The 13,546-nt window shown below is 44.3% G+C and overlaps 1 non-coding gene and 1 pseudogene across 1 annotated transcript; one reads left to right on the top strand and one right to left on the bottom strand.

Annotated features, from left to right (window-relative positions):
• Positions 1–5,259: 5,259 nt before the first annotated feature.
• LOC114685878 lies at positions 5,260–12,769 on the bottom strand (annotated as a pseudogene).
• On the top strand, positions 10,466–10,569 carry LOC114685886. The gene has a single exon (XR_003733508.1). It is a non-coding gene; the product is annotated as a U6 spliceosomal RNA (small nuclear RNA).
• Positions 12,770–13,546: the final 777 nt, after the last annotated feature.

Here is a 13,546-nt window from a genome sequence, read left to right as displayed (position 1 = left end):
CCCCTAGCTGAATTATCTCCTCAAGGGCCGTTATCATTTGTGCCAGTGAACTGGAAGCCAAAGTCTACTCGTTTAGTTTACTTTTCTTTGTTTTTAAAATATTTATAAAATTTTAATTATGCATATTTATTATATGTGTATGGCACATGGGTGTTATAAAAGGGTAGGCGTGGGGCTAGAGAGGTGGATCTGTGGTTAAGAGCTCTTGCTGCTCTTCCAGAGGATCTTTTAATCTGGTGCCGAGAACCAAACCCAGGGCCTCACACTATCTAAGCATGTACTCTATGGTTGAGCTACACGGCCAGCCCTAAAAATATTACTAAATTGTATCTTTTTAAAAGTGTATTTTATTTTTATGTATATGTGTGTGCCTCTGTGTGCCTTCTATGCGTGTGCAGGTGCCCTTGGAGTTCAGAAGGCATTAGATTCCCTGGAGCTGGAGTTATAGGTGCTCATCAGTCACCTGATGTGAGTGCTGGGAATCAAATTCGGCTTTTTGAGAAGAGCAAATGCTCTTAAACATTAAGCCATCTCTCCAAACCCTAAGTTGTATCTTTAAAAAATATTTTATCTTATTTTGTGTGTGTGTGTTTAAGTGTACACACAGTGTGTGCATGTTACAGTGGCCAGAAGAGAGAGTTAGGTTTCTTCCCCCAACACTGTCTCTCCCTTTGAGGCAGGGTCTCTCCTTGAATGTGAAGTTCACATTTCCTTGCCAGGCTGGCAGCCAGAAAGCTCCAATGATCCTTCTGTCTCTGCCTGCCTCAGAATAGGGGTCACAGGTGTGCAGAAACCCCCTGGCTTTATTAGATTTATACTGAGATCTGAACTCTGGTCCTCAGGATTTCATAGCAAGTCCATGAACCACTGAGCCGTATCTGCAGCCCCTCACATGTCTTTTAAGTATATGATGTTTGTTGATATAAAACAAGAAACACAGATAAAGCACTTTTCTGCATGGGAGGTTTGATGTTATCTCAGGGAACAGCATTTGCCCAGCTGGGTCACAAGCTGAACTACACCTTTTTTCTTGGAGAACACCATTTTCCCCTTGTGGTAAATAAAGCGTAACAGACGTGCTGGAGAGCTTGTGAGGCATAAACCCCACACTGCAAACCCCAATGAACATAAAGTTTATCATCTTAACTGCTTTGATGTGGCCAGGTCTGAGGTTCTGAGTACATTCACATTGTGGAACAGATCCCAGGACGTTTTTATCTTGCCAAGCTGACGCTCTGTACCCATTAAACTCTTCTCTGTTCCTTCTCCAGCCTCTGATAGCCATCATTCTTCCTGCTTCTGTGAGTTTGTGTGTGTGTGTGTGTGGGGGGGGGTGCTTTTGTTTTTCAAGTGCTGGGGATTGCTCTACCAGTTCAATTTTTACAAAACACACACACACACACACACACACACACACACACACACACACACACTTTTTTAAAGTAAGCGCCCATGTAGCCCAGGCTATCCTCAAACTTGATATGTAGCTGAAGATGACTTTGAGCTTCGATCCTCCTGTGCCCAGCTCATGTGGTACTGGAGACTGAGCACAGGCTTTACGTATGCAAGGTGAGCACTCGACCAGCTGAGTTACACTTCCCACCTGTGTTTGAATTTGACAACTGGACTCTGCGTGGAGATGGAGTGTTAAATGGGATGTTGGCTTTTTCAGAGGAGCTTGCTTCGCTTGGCTTACTGTCCTCGTGTTTGCTTATCGAGTAGCATGTGTTAGGGTTTCCCTCCTTAGGAAGGCTGAAGAATATTCCTCTGTGCATACACCATGGCTTTTTAAAATTTATTTATTTTACATCCCGACAGCAGCCTCCCGTCCCTCCTCTCTTCTCACTCCCTCCCCTTCCCTCTGCAATCCCCCCCAGCTGCCCCCATCCACTTCTCTGTAATCACTCAGAAAGGGGCAGGCCTCCCATGGGCTTCAGCAAATTATGGCATATCAAGCTGCCATAATATCAAGAACCTCCCTGTACCGAATCTTTCTCTGTCCAGCCAGCCTATTTCCAAATAACAACACAGAGACTTATTATTAATTATGAAAGCTCAGCTTTTAGCTTAGGTTTGTTTTTAACTAGCTCTTATAACTTAAGTTAACCCATATTTTTATTAATCAATTTTCTACCACATAGCTTTCACCTCTATCCCATTCTATGTCTCTCTCGCACCTAGATTTATCTCCTATTTCCTCTCTCCTTGCCTGGAAGTCCTGCTTATACCTCTTGCCTAGCTATTGGTCATTCAGCTCTTTATTAAGCCAATCACAACACTATATCTTCACACGGTGTACAGATATCCCACAGCTTCTCCCACTGTATTCAGGCTGGGCAAGGCAATCCAGCGTGAGGGATGGATTCTCCAGAGCCAGTCAAAGCACTGAGGACAGCTCCTGCTCCCAATCTAGACCAAGCTACATAACTGTCACATATATGCGGAGGGCCTAGGTCCATTCCATGCAGGCTCCCTGGTTGTTGGTTTAGACTTTGCACACCTCATGTTTTGATTACCCATCCATCCATTGATTGGTACATGTTTTCACCTTTGGCCATTATATATACACTGCTATGAATGCAGGAATACAAACACCCTTTGAAACCCAGTGTTCAGCTCTTCAGCTCAATGGATTTTTTTTTTTTTAAGAAGTTTCCTTATTTGCTTTGCATACAATCTCACAAACACTCAAGAATTCCAGCTTCCCTGTGTCACAAGCCAACTGTTAGTTGTTGTTTGTGTGTATGGGCTTGCTCTTTTGGACAGTAGCCATCCTAGTGGTAGCTCCAGACTAGACACTCGCCATTTGGATTTGCATTTCTCTGAGGTCAGTGATTTAAGGTGCATGTGGGGCGTCTGCATAACATTTTGGGGAAAGTGTCCTATGAGTTCTCTGCACATGTTTCGCGTTGTGGGGTTGAATCCAGGGCCCCATACATGGTAGACAGGTGCTCTACCACTGAGATACAACCCTGGGTCCCCCTGCACATTGGAAACTAGGTTGTTTTTGTTACTCAGCAGTAGGAAATCTTTGTATGTTCTAGATAGTAATCCCTGTCCCATTCGGTAGAGCTCTGTGGATCAGACCCTTTAGTGTATATGAATAGCTTGATAAAGTCCTATTGGTCTTTTTTGCTCTTGCTGTCCACGGTTTTTATATAAAACAATGTTTGCTGTATAAAATAAATCATCAGATCAAGGTCTACAAAGCTTTCCCCAATGTGTTTTGTTTTATCTTCTTTACATTCCTGATCAGCCTGGCCTGGCCTTACTATATAGACCAAGTAGGCCTTGAACTTGCAGTGATCCTCCTGCCTCTGTCTCTGGAGTGTTGGAATTACAGGCATAAACCACTGTGTTGTCCACCACCCTTTGCTTTCTTATAGGAATTTAGTTATCTCAGGTCTTACACATAGGTCTTTAACCCACTGAGATTGTTATGTATTACTCCTCTGTCTTACAGGATCTCACTATGTTAAGATACAAAGCTAAAGATTTCATTATAAAAAGAATCCTGTAGAGCAGTTTACTTAACTCAATAAAAACACAGTTGGTGGCTTCATTCCAGCCACTGATTAATTTTGATACATGAATCTTCATTGTGAACAGAGGGTTAAGGCATTAACTATTCCTTAATTTTGATTGATTTTTCCAGTGAATTCCTTTGAATTCTCTTTGTGTGGAAACATGTTATCTGTGAATAAAAGAGTTGATTTTTTTTTTGTGAGTGAGCTTTGTCAGCCACATGTAGACATATTTGCATCGTTCATGTCAAATTATTGGATAACAATAAATTAATAAATCACACCCATTTTATCTAGCAGTATTGACTGTTTTTTGTTTTTTAATCTTTGAGACAGTATCTCACTATGGAAACCAGGATGGTCCTGAACTTGTTTTAGTTTTTTATTTAATTAATTAATTTTTTATGTTACATGTATGAATGTTTTGCCTGCATATATGTATGTGTACCATTTGCTGGCATGGGCAGAAGAGGGCACTGGATCACTTGAAACTGGAGTTAGGGATGACTGTGAGCCTCTGTGTAGATGCTGGGAGTTGAAACCTGGGTCCTCTGGTCCCTCGCAAGAGCAGCCAGTGCTCTTAGCCCCTGAGTCCCTCCAGCCCTGGCCCTGGACTTGTCATCCTCTTGGTTCAGCTTCCCGAATACCGAGGTTACAGACATGAGCTGTGACCCACACTGGAGGCCTCTGCAAGGACAAGTACCCTCAGCCGCTGACCTATTTCTCCAGCCCCATGCTTTGGTTTGGGGGATTTGAACTCAGATCCTCAAGCTTGGTCAGCAAACACTCTACCTACCGAGCCATCTCCCCAGCTCATTAATATGTTTTGTTGTTGTTTCTTTTTTCCCCAGACAGGGTTTCTCTGTGTAGCCATGGCTGCCCTGGAACTCCCTCTGTAGACCAGGCTGGCCGTGAACTCACAGAGATCCACCTGCCTCTGCCTCTCAAGTGCTGGGATTAAAGGCGTGCGCCACCACTCCAGGCTGTGATGTGGTTTTGATTCACACATCTGTGCATGTGTTTCTCATTTACTTTGATATTTTGTTCACGTGCATAAGTTGTGTTTCAGACTGGACCTCACAGGTTGTGCTGGACAGGTGGTGGCTGTTTTACCAGCCTCAACATTTGCTCTGAAGATGGAACAAACTGAATCTTTCTAACATGGAGTCAGTATGGGCAAGGTGCAGTGTGGAAGCTACTGCTCCGTCACGTGGTAGGAGGGGGAGCAGAGCACAGCCGGTCTCCACGCTGCACCTCTCTCCATCCGACCCAGATGGCTTTAGATTCTCCTGTCTGACGTCCCTGGTTAGACTCCTCAGCACAATGTAATAGCAGCCACGAACAGACGATCTTGTCTTGTTCTATCTCTTTAGGAGCAAGCGTTGAGTATTTTGCTATTAAACATGGAGTCTTTTCTGTTTGTTTATTTCTCAGATGCTCTTTATTAGGATGAGGACATACATACCCTTTACCCTTACATTTCTAGTTTGTGGAGTGTTCTTTAGGGGGTACATGCCCCCATGGACATGTGTATGGAGTCTGGAGGCTGTCTGATGTCTTCCTTTATCACCCCCCACCTCATGCACGCACGCAGGCAGGCACACGGTCTCATTGAATAGGCTGGGCTGACAAACCAGAAACCCCAGGGACCTGCCTGTCTCTGTCTGCCAGCACTGGGATTGCAGTTACCTCCGTGACCAACTTTCCTTTTCTCTATTTAGCAATTCTGTTTATTTCAACTTTCATAATCCTGATGATATTCACTTGTATGAAGCTTTTCATATTTTGCATGGTGCCTGATGTGGTGATTAGTGATGAAGCCTTCATCACTTGCATCCTAAAAACAACAGGGATTTTCTTTCCTGTGTGGGCAGCTCTGAAATTATCAGGGAATAACTGCCCATTGGAAGGGAGTCATGTCAACCTGGGAACCCAGACGGGACATGAGACAGGTCACTTTGTATGCTTTTTTGCTCCAAGGACACAGCACTGGGTTGCAGACCGGAGCAAATGCTGACACAGATTTGTATTTTCCAGGATTTTTTTGTGGCCTCCCATGGAGTGACCAAAATAGACATCCTGTGTGGATCCGCTGGGAAACTGGCATCTGTGAATTGTGGAAGCTCCTCGGTTACATAAGAGAACATTCCGTTCTTAGTTTTCCAGGGATCTTCAGTGGCGTTCACGTAAAACCCAGCCCCAGTGCCAAAGTCCCAGCTGTCACCCTCTCCTTTAACGCTGCAGCCACGGGGGGGAGGGGGCTGCTATCTGGAGCAGAGACGACAAGGTGGGGTTCTGAGGCAGCTTGCTGATAGCCAGACTTAGGCAGGAAATTTTGTTCTGGGCAAGCTCGGCCAGACAGCCCGTAGAGTGCAGGGCACTTCCCACTCTGCCTGTGGTGGTAGCCAGCAAATCTCACTTTGCATGTCAGCTCAACACTGCCATGTTTGAAAACTTTCTGGAGCCTTCCAAAGCACCTGTTACTGGAAATCTGTTTCAATGCCTTTCTTCTCCTGGCCAATGGCTACTTGTTTTTTGTTGTTGTTGTTTTGGTTTGGTTTTTCCTTCCTTCCTTCCTTCCTTCCTTCCTTCCTTCCTTCCTTCCTTCCTTCCTTCTTTCCTTTCTTTCCTTTCTTTCTTTAAGACAGAGTTTCACTATGTTAGCCCTGGGTGGTCTGAAACTGACTGTGTAGATGAGGCTGGCCTTGAACCCACAAAGATCCACCTGCTTCTGCCTCCTGAGTGTTGGGATTAAAGGCATGAGCCACCATGCCTGCACAAATTTCTTTTTTAAAAATATTTTTGATAATACATACATATAAATACATCTTTATTACAGCCATTTGAACTCCATTTCCTATCGACATCCCCAACACCAGCTCCTACAATCTTCGGTCTCCTCCTCCTCTTCCTCTTCTTCTTCTCCTCCTCCTTTCACTAGTTTCATGAGTACTGCCTGCACACTCATGGGAAACTCATCAGGCACCACATCTCCAAAGGAAAATAACTCCCTCTCCCCAGCAGCCATCAAATGCAGATAGCTCTCCAGCTAGGTGGGGCCTCGGGGGCCTCTCCAGCATCCTTGCTGGGATTATTGACTGGTTTGGTCTGGTGCGGCTTGTGCTGCTTGTGAGGGCCAGCTCATGAGTGCAGTAACCACATCATGTCCAGAAGGCAACTCTTCCTAGCGCCCCTCCCATCCTCTGGCTCTTACATGCTGTCTGCTCCCGACTCCTTTATATGGCCTGGGCCTCGTGAGGATGGAGATAGACGTCCCATACTCAACACTCGCTTATTCTCAGCATCTTGACCAGTTGGGAGTCTCTGCATTGACTGGTCCCCGCTGGAAAAAGAAGCTTCTCAGACCGAGATTGGGAGTAGCACTAATCTAAAGGAATAAACAAAGATTTAGAAGGCAGTGTGACAGCATGTTCATTTAGTAAAACAACATTAGTAGGTCCCCCCGTAACCTATGGCCTCCCTAACTATGGGCTTTTGGCCAGGCTCACAGAACTAGGCATGATTTCGGCCTGTGGAACAGTCCTCGAATCTAATCAGAAATCCGTTGTCTAGGCCCATAACGGTCATGCCACTATTCTCCAGTGGACACGTCTTGCCTGGCGGGTTAGCACTGTAATATGCAGGGTCTACTGCTGGGTAAACCACTGATGATATTTCTCTTCCAGCAGCCTGCAGGGTACTTTTTGACGTTATGCAAGCTAACCAGTAGGGAGGAAATTTCAGATCTGGCTCAATTCCTTTATGTCCTGCAACCAAAGTGTGTTGTGTTTGGCAACAGGGTCTTCCCATCTGTCTGTTGTGGTGGGGACAGCACTCGGGAAGAATTTCTTACATACGAAGTTCAGGCACAACCAAACAGCACTCCGTGTGCCTTGAGAAACAATCTTCCTGGGCTGGGGATGTAGCTCAACTGGCAGAGTGCTTGTTTAACATGCGTGAAGCCCTGGGTTTGATCCTGAGCACTGTAAGTGGTGGTGCACGCCTGTAATCCTAGCACCTGAGAGGGGAAGGCAAGGTGGTGGAGAAATTCAAAATCCTTCTAAATTCAAATACATTCCTGGATATACAGTGAGTTCAAGGCCAGCATGAGCTGTGTGTGTGTGTGTGTGTGTGTGTGTGTGTGTGTGTGTGTGTGAGAGAGAGAGAGAGAGAGAGAGAGAGAGAGAGAGAGAGAGAGAGAGAGAGAGAGATGAGACAGAGACAGAGAGATTTTCTTTCCCTTTATGAGGTAGCTAATGAGGACCTTGGCATCATCCAGATACACACCCCACATACAGTCCAAACTAGGAAACGGGTTTGTCCCCCCCTTTTAAGCCAGCATTTCTCCACCGTTGTTACGGAATTCAAAGGGCTTGCTGTGGTTAGACATATCTACCATCCTAATAACCCACTGCATGCATGAGGAAGTCCTCTATCTGATTTTCAGGACACTCATAGACCGATGAGATGCCTGCTCTAACCCAGTTACAGCCTGGCCAGGCTCACTGTTGTGCCTGATATGGGGCCCTGCTGATCATATCAGGACATTAGCCTAGAAAATAATAGAGGAGGACCTGCTGAACCCCACGATTTACTATCTAATTAGAGGGACTGAAAAAGGCTGTTCTCAAACTACTAACTATAACAAATTGTGTGGGAGGTGACGCCGGGTGCTTCAGTTAATCCTGTTCTAATGTGATTAAATCGCTAACAACCCATGGAATCAGCTTAATGATCAAAGGAATTTATTTGAGGGTTAACTCACAACCATAGGAGATTTATCGTAGGGTCCGGGAAAGCTGAGCTATGTCCCACGCTGAAAGGCTTGATCCAAGATCTCAACATCCAAACCACTAAGTAACCAAGAGAGAGAGCTGCATATGTGCATCCTAGGTCTTAAGGGTCCCCGGCGGCCATGCCCCAGGGGCAGGTACTTCAAGGTCACAGGCAGGTGTAACAGCTACAGCTGCTCACTAGGGGCAGTGCTTCAGGGCATGGCTCAAACAGCACCCACTACATCTCCCCCTTTAGTCTAAATAAGAAAATTCTAACCTAACACAAAACTATATACAATAGGAACGATTATCAAGGAGAAATAAAGGGTAATAACATAAACAAATGCAACTACAGCCAACAAGAACATCAAATAAGAGACACATACTAACATCCAGAGAAGTCTGGAGCATAGGTAAATGGCATGTTACAGAGATCATTCCAAAAGGTGTCCTATCCTGAAGAACCTGAATCTAGTACTTAGTATGTTCTAGCTAAGCTACAAGAAGATTGTAACTGTAACTGTTAGTCTTCAACCCCATCAAAGACCTGAGAAGGAAAATAATAATACCTGAGAAAACAGGAGATGCATGCAAGCAACTTTTGGAAAATTTTCAAGAATAGACAGAGACAGCTGGCAGCCTGGACAGTCACCTAAAGTTTTTCAGCACTGTTGGGGCATCCAGTTTGGCTACAGACCTAGAATATCTGACAGACCATTTTCAGAAGCAGGAATTTTGAAAGACCATCTTACCCTGTCTTGGCAAGGTTCAGTAGTCACTTTTCCTTGTGTCCTGCTTGTCCAGAAAGGACGGTGTTCATAATGTCAGTAGTCCAGGCAAGGGCAGTTCTTTGCCCAACAGGCTGTTATGTGCCAGGAAGAAGATAAACTTCCACACTGAGTGTCTTAAAAGCCCAACATTCTCTCGGGATCAGATTGGTGCTGCCAGGAGCAATTGTGTCTCACATCAACAGAATTCTAAGTTATTTAAATGCCGTATTCTCTAGGTCTGTGAAGTGTTTGAAGATTACCTGTCCATCTGACATATGTATCTGTAAACATGGACAACCTAACTAACATAACTATAGAAATGACTAGCATCGGTGACTATAAATCTGTAAGTCTTCTCTACCTAAATTACCTAAGGACTAAGGCTTCATATAAACAAGGTAAATAGTCTATAAACAAGTGTACAGTAAAAGGACAATGACTTCAAAATTGTGACAATATACAAAATATCTTAAACAGAGGTAGAAATGTATAGTGCAATATGACAACAATATGTATCAATATACAAAATATCCTAAAAAGAGGTAGAACATACATACAGTATGACAAATACAATTTTACATTTGTATCAATATACAAAATATTTCAAATAGGAGTAGAAATATATGTACATTACAATAAATATAGTTCTGTATTTGTATCAATATACAAACAAATAGGAGTAGAAATATATGTATATTACAATAAATATACTTCTGTATTTGTATCAATATACAAAATATTTCAAACAGGAGTAGAAATATGTGTACATTACAACACTGTTTTCTCTTTCAGTGCAGCCAGCTGAAGCCATGCACAAGTACCACATCTGGACCCTGAGTCAGGGAAACCGCGACGTCTTAACTGCATACGTATGAGCCAAGCCTCTTCTGATATTAGACGATAAGCACAGTCTCTTTTCATGCAAACTCCAAAAACTTACTAGTCACCCTTGCCGAACTCTAAATTCTGCCGTCTATTGCCATAGTCCACCCACGGCCTCTTGACTTCTGTGCAGAAACAACTGACCTCACCTGCAGGCCTAGGCTAGCTCTGTAAGGTCCCGACTTGCCCTGCCTGAGGTCACTTGGTTCACACATGGCCACAGTTTTATGGTGGCAGGCCACAGGCTTTTGGTATATGCAGGAGTTTCAGAGAGGCCGTAGAATCTGGTCCCTGTTTTCACATTGAAACGCGCTGTTTGAATAACCTGAATCTGTGTTCCTAGCCGTGGCCATTCCTGTTCGCCTCTACTGTAAACTGTCTTAGTTCCTTGTTTTGCGTTGGTATTAGCCAACTCCTGGTTTAGCCCCATTTCCAGCAGATGTGTGGATTAGTTCAAACTCAGAAATCGTGAGGTAAAGGGTTTTATTTGGTGGCTTTAGAAAATGTATTCCGAGTGCTTGCTTTGGCAGCACACATACTAAAATTGAAATGATACAGAGAAGATTAGCATGGCCTCTGTGCAGGATGACACACAGATGCATAGTGTTCCATATTTTCAAAAATACATGTTTTGAGAGCCAGGCATGAAGGCCTATCCTATAATTCAAGCATTTAGGAGGTGGAGGCAGGAGGACCAAGAGTTTAAGGTCGTCCTTGGCTACAGCTGTGAGTTTCAGGCCAGCAAGGGCTACATAGTGGAGGTGCTGTCTAAAGAGATAAAACAAACAACAACAAACAAACAAACAAAAAACAACCCATTTTCAGTACCCTCCCTGTTCAGGGAGCTGTTACCCCTCAGAACCTTGTTTGCATGATCTTAGAAAATAACACACATGCACAAACACACATACACATAAATGCACACACAGGTGCTCATATGTGCGTACAGACATGTACACATAGGCTACAAGTAAAGTTTGGTAGGTGGAGTGTTTGCCTCGTATTCTTGAAGCTGTGGGTTGGATCACCAGCACAAAGCAAATTACCAAAACCAGAAACTGTATTTCGGAGAACATGGATATTTTAAAGTTAAAGTTAAAGTCAGTGTCCTGAGGAAGGAAGAGAAGGTGGAGGTTATATTGAGCAAGCAGTGTTGAGTTTTTACAAGGGAGTAAGAATTCTTGGGACTGGAGAGCCGGCCGAGGGATGAAGAGTACTTGCTGCTCTTGCAGAGGACCTTGTTTTGGCTCTTAGTATCCACATCCGGGTGACTCACAGTCACCTATGACTCTAGTTCCGGGGCATCTGACATCCTCTTCTGACCTCCTTGGGCATTCCCATGCATACACATAATCAAAAATAAATAAATTCTTATGTGGGGAAACTTCTGCTGGAGTTGAGAAGAGGTATAGGTGTAAATGATAGAAGAAAAAGAAAATTATATATATATATATTTGCAAAATGTCCATAAAAAGTTTATGGCCCCAAGATCCATTTGTCTATTTACCTATGTGTTTGTATGGGTAGAGTATGTTTTGTGTGTGTGTGTGTATGTATATATGTATGTATGTATTTATCTATTTATCTATCAGCTACCTATCTATATTCTATCTAAGGTCTCTGAGAACATGTAGTAATTCTAGGTTATTCTAGATGCTCATGTAGGGTGACTAAGGTTCATATTCTCCAGCAGCAGATACATGGTGAGGGAGACTCCCCATGCAGCCTCCAAAGGCTATTCTGGAAAATTCTTCCGATGTTGGTTTTACCCTAATTTTCCTTTTGTCTTCACATATTTCTGGGTCTCTTCCCAGACACCCTTCACCACCATTTCTACTGTGCTTGAGAGCACCTGCAAGCTTGGACCTTCTACAAACAGCTGCAAATGGAGTCAGTTTATTCAGTAAACTTCGGGAATCTGTGTATTGTATTCTCCCTGCTCCCTGGAGCTTCCTATAACCTGGGGCAAGGGGCATCATCAGGATGAGTGGGATAGAAAGATGGGGAACGGAGTGAAGAGTGGGTAAAGCTTTAGGGTCTCTACTGCCAAGCCTGGGCCCCTAAAGCTGTCGTCTTCCCTCCATAAAATAAGTAAATTAAAATGTCATAAAACATTTTTTAAGACAAGAAAAATTACGGGGACACGGAAAGAGAAAGAAGCCCCTTACTCTGGAATCTGGGGTTCAGAGGCCTGTAGACAATAAAGTCACAATTTCTTATAGGGACAGTGCTTCCAAACAGGATCGGGGCTGACTTGAGGCACAGTGCTGTGGTCTTGAGTCTAACTGTACGGGTGCTTTCCTCTCATCCCTAAACTGAACAATGCATCGCCTCACAATTCCGTTTACAGAGGGAGTCCTTTAAGAGAAGCAAGAACTGGCCATGGTGGTGTGCATCTTCAGTACAGGCAGAGGCAGAGGCAAGCAGACCTCTGTGCATCTCCACACTGAGTTCCAGGTCAATCTGTGCTGCACAGTGAGAACATGTGCCCCCCTCCCCAACCCCCAACCAACTAAAACCTCAAAATGAGGCCTCGAGGCATGGTCAGTGGTTCAGAATGAGTACTGGTCTTTCAGGAGACCAGAGTTCAATTCCAAGCACTCACATCAGACTGTAACTCTAGCTTCAGGGAGTTGCCTCTCCTCTGGCCTTTACAGATACTTTGTGTGTGTGTGTGTGTGTGTGTGTGTGTGTGTGTGTGTGTGTGTGTGTAAGCTAGTTCCTATATTCATTTATTAAACATACACACACATATATATATATCTTTTTATTTATTCTTTGTGTCTTACACATCATGCATCTCGATCGCATTCCCCATCTCTGCGAAGCTGCCCTCTGCCCTTGCAGCACCCCTCCCCCTAAATATTTTTTTTTTTTTTAAATACAGGGTCTCACCGCATCTCTCACCGTATGTTCTGGATCACCTAGAACTTGCTGTATCGACCAGGCTGGCTTCCACCTCACAGAGATCCACCTGCCTCTGTTTCCTGAGTGCTGGCTGAAAGGTGTGGGTCACCAGACCTGGCCAGTTTCTGTGTTTTTACTTAAAATTTAAAATTTGCTTAAAACCTAAGCTTCACTTAATCATTAAACCCTGTTGTGAAATTAGATCCTTTGGAAAAGAGAACTCAGCGGCAGAACCCTATACAGAGCCCTTCTGAAGACATCTAATTGCAGCCCTCTCCGCCCAAAAGCCCTCTTATCTCAGGTGTGTGCTGTTCTTTTGCCGTGAGTCACGCTCTCCAAACATCCTGCTTAAGTGTGAACCGTGCACTCTCCTTATCTCTACCTAATAAACTCGCTTCACTGTGCTTCACTCTTACCTGTTTTGAAATTCTTTTCTGCAGCGTCGGCAGGGATCTGCTTACTTTAGTGGAGCTCCCTAAGCAGAGAACACCTCGGGCTTCCCGCAGCAATCCTGGGCTGAGCCTCGAGGCTTCTGCTGACAGTGCCGCACAATGTAGAGCCTCGGTCTTTCTGTTCCTGGAGTCCAACAAGCGAGAGATGGACAGCCACCCCCAAATCAAACGAAAAAAGTAGTGGTGAAGTGTAGGCAAGGGCATCAGCCGAGCCACACCAGGAAGACAAGAGGGAT

This window comes from Peromyscus leucopus, chromosome 3, assembly GCF_004664715.2.
Source record: "Peromyscus leucopus breed LL Stock chromosome 3, UCI_PerLeu_2.1, whole genome shotgun sequence".
NCBI classification, from domain to species: domain Eukaryota; kingdom Metazoa; phylum Chordata; class Mammalia; order Rodentia; family Cricetidae; genus Peromyscus; species Peromyscus leucopus.
The sequence above is the reverse complement of the archived record's forward strand: the minus strand, read 5'-3'. Positions and strand labels throughout refer to the sequence as shown.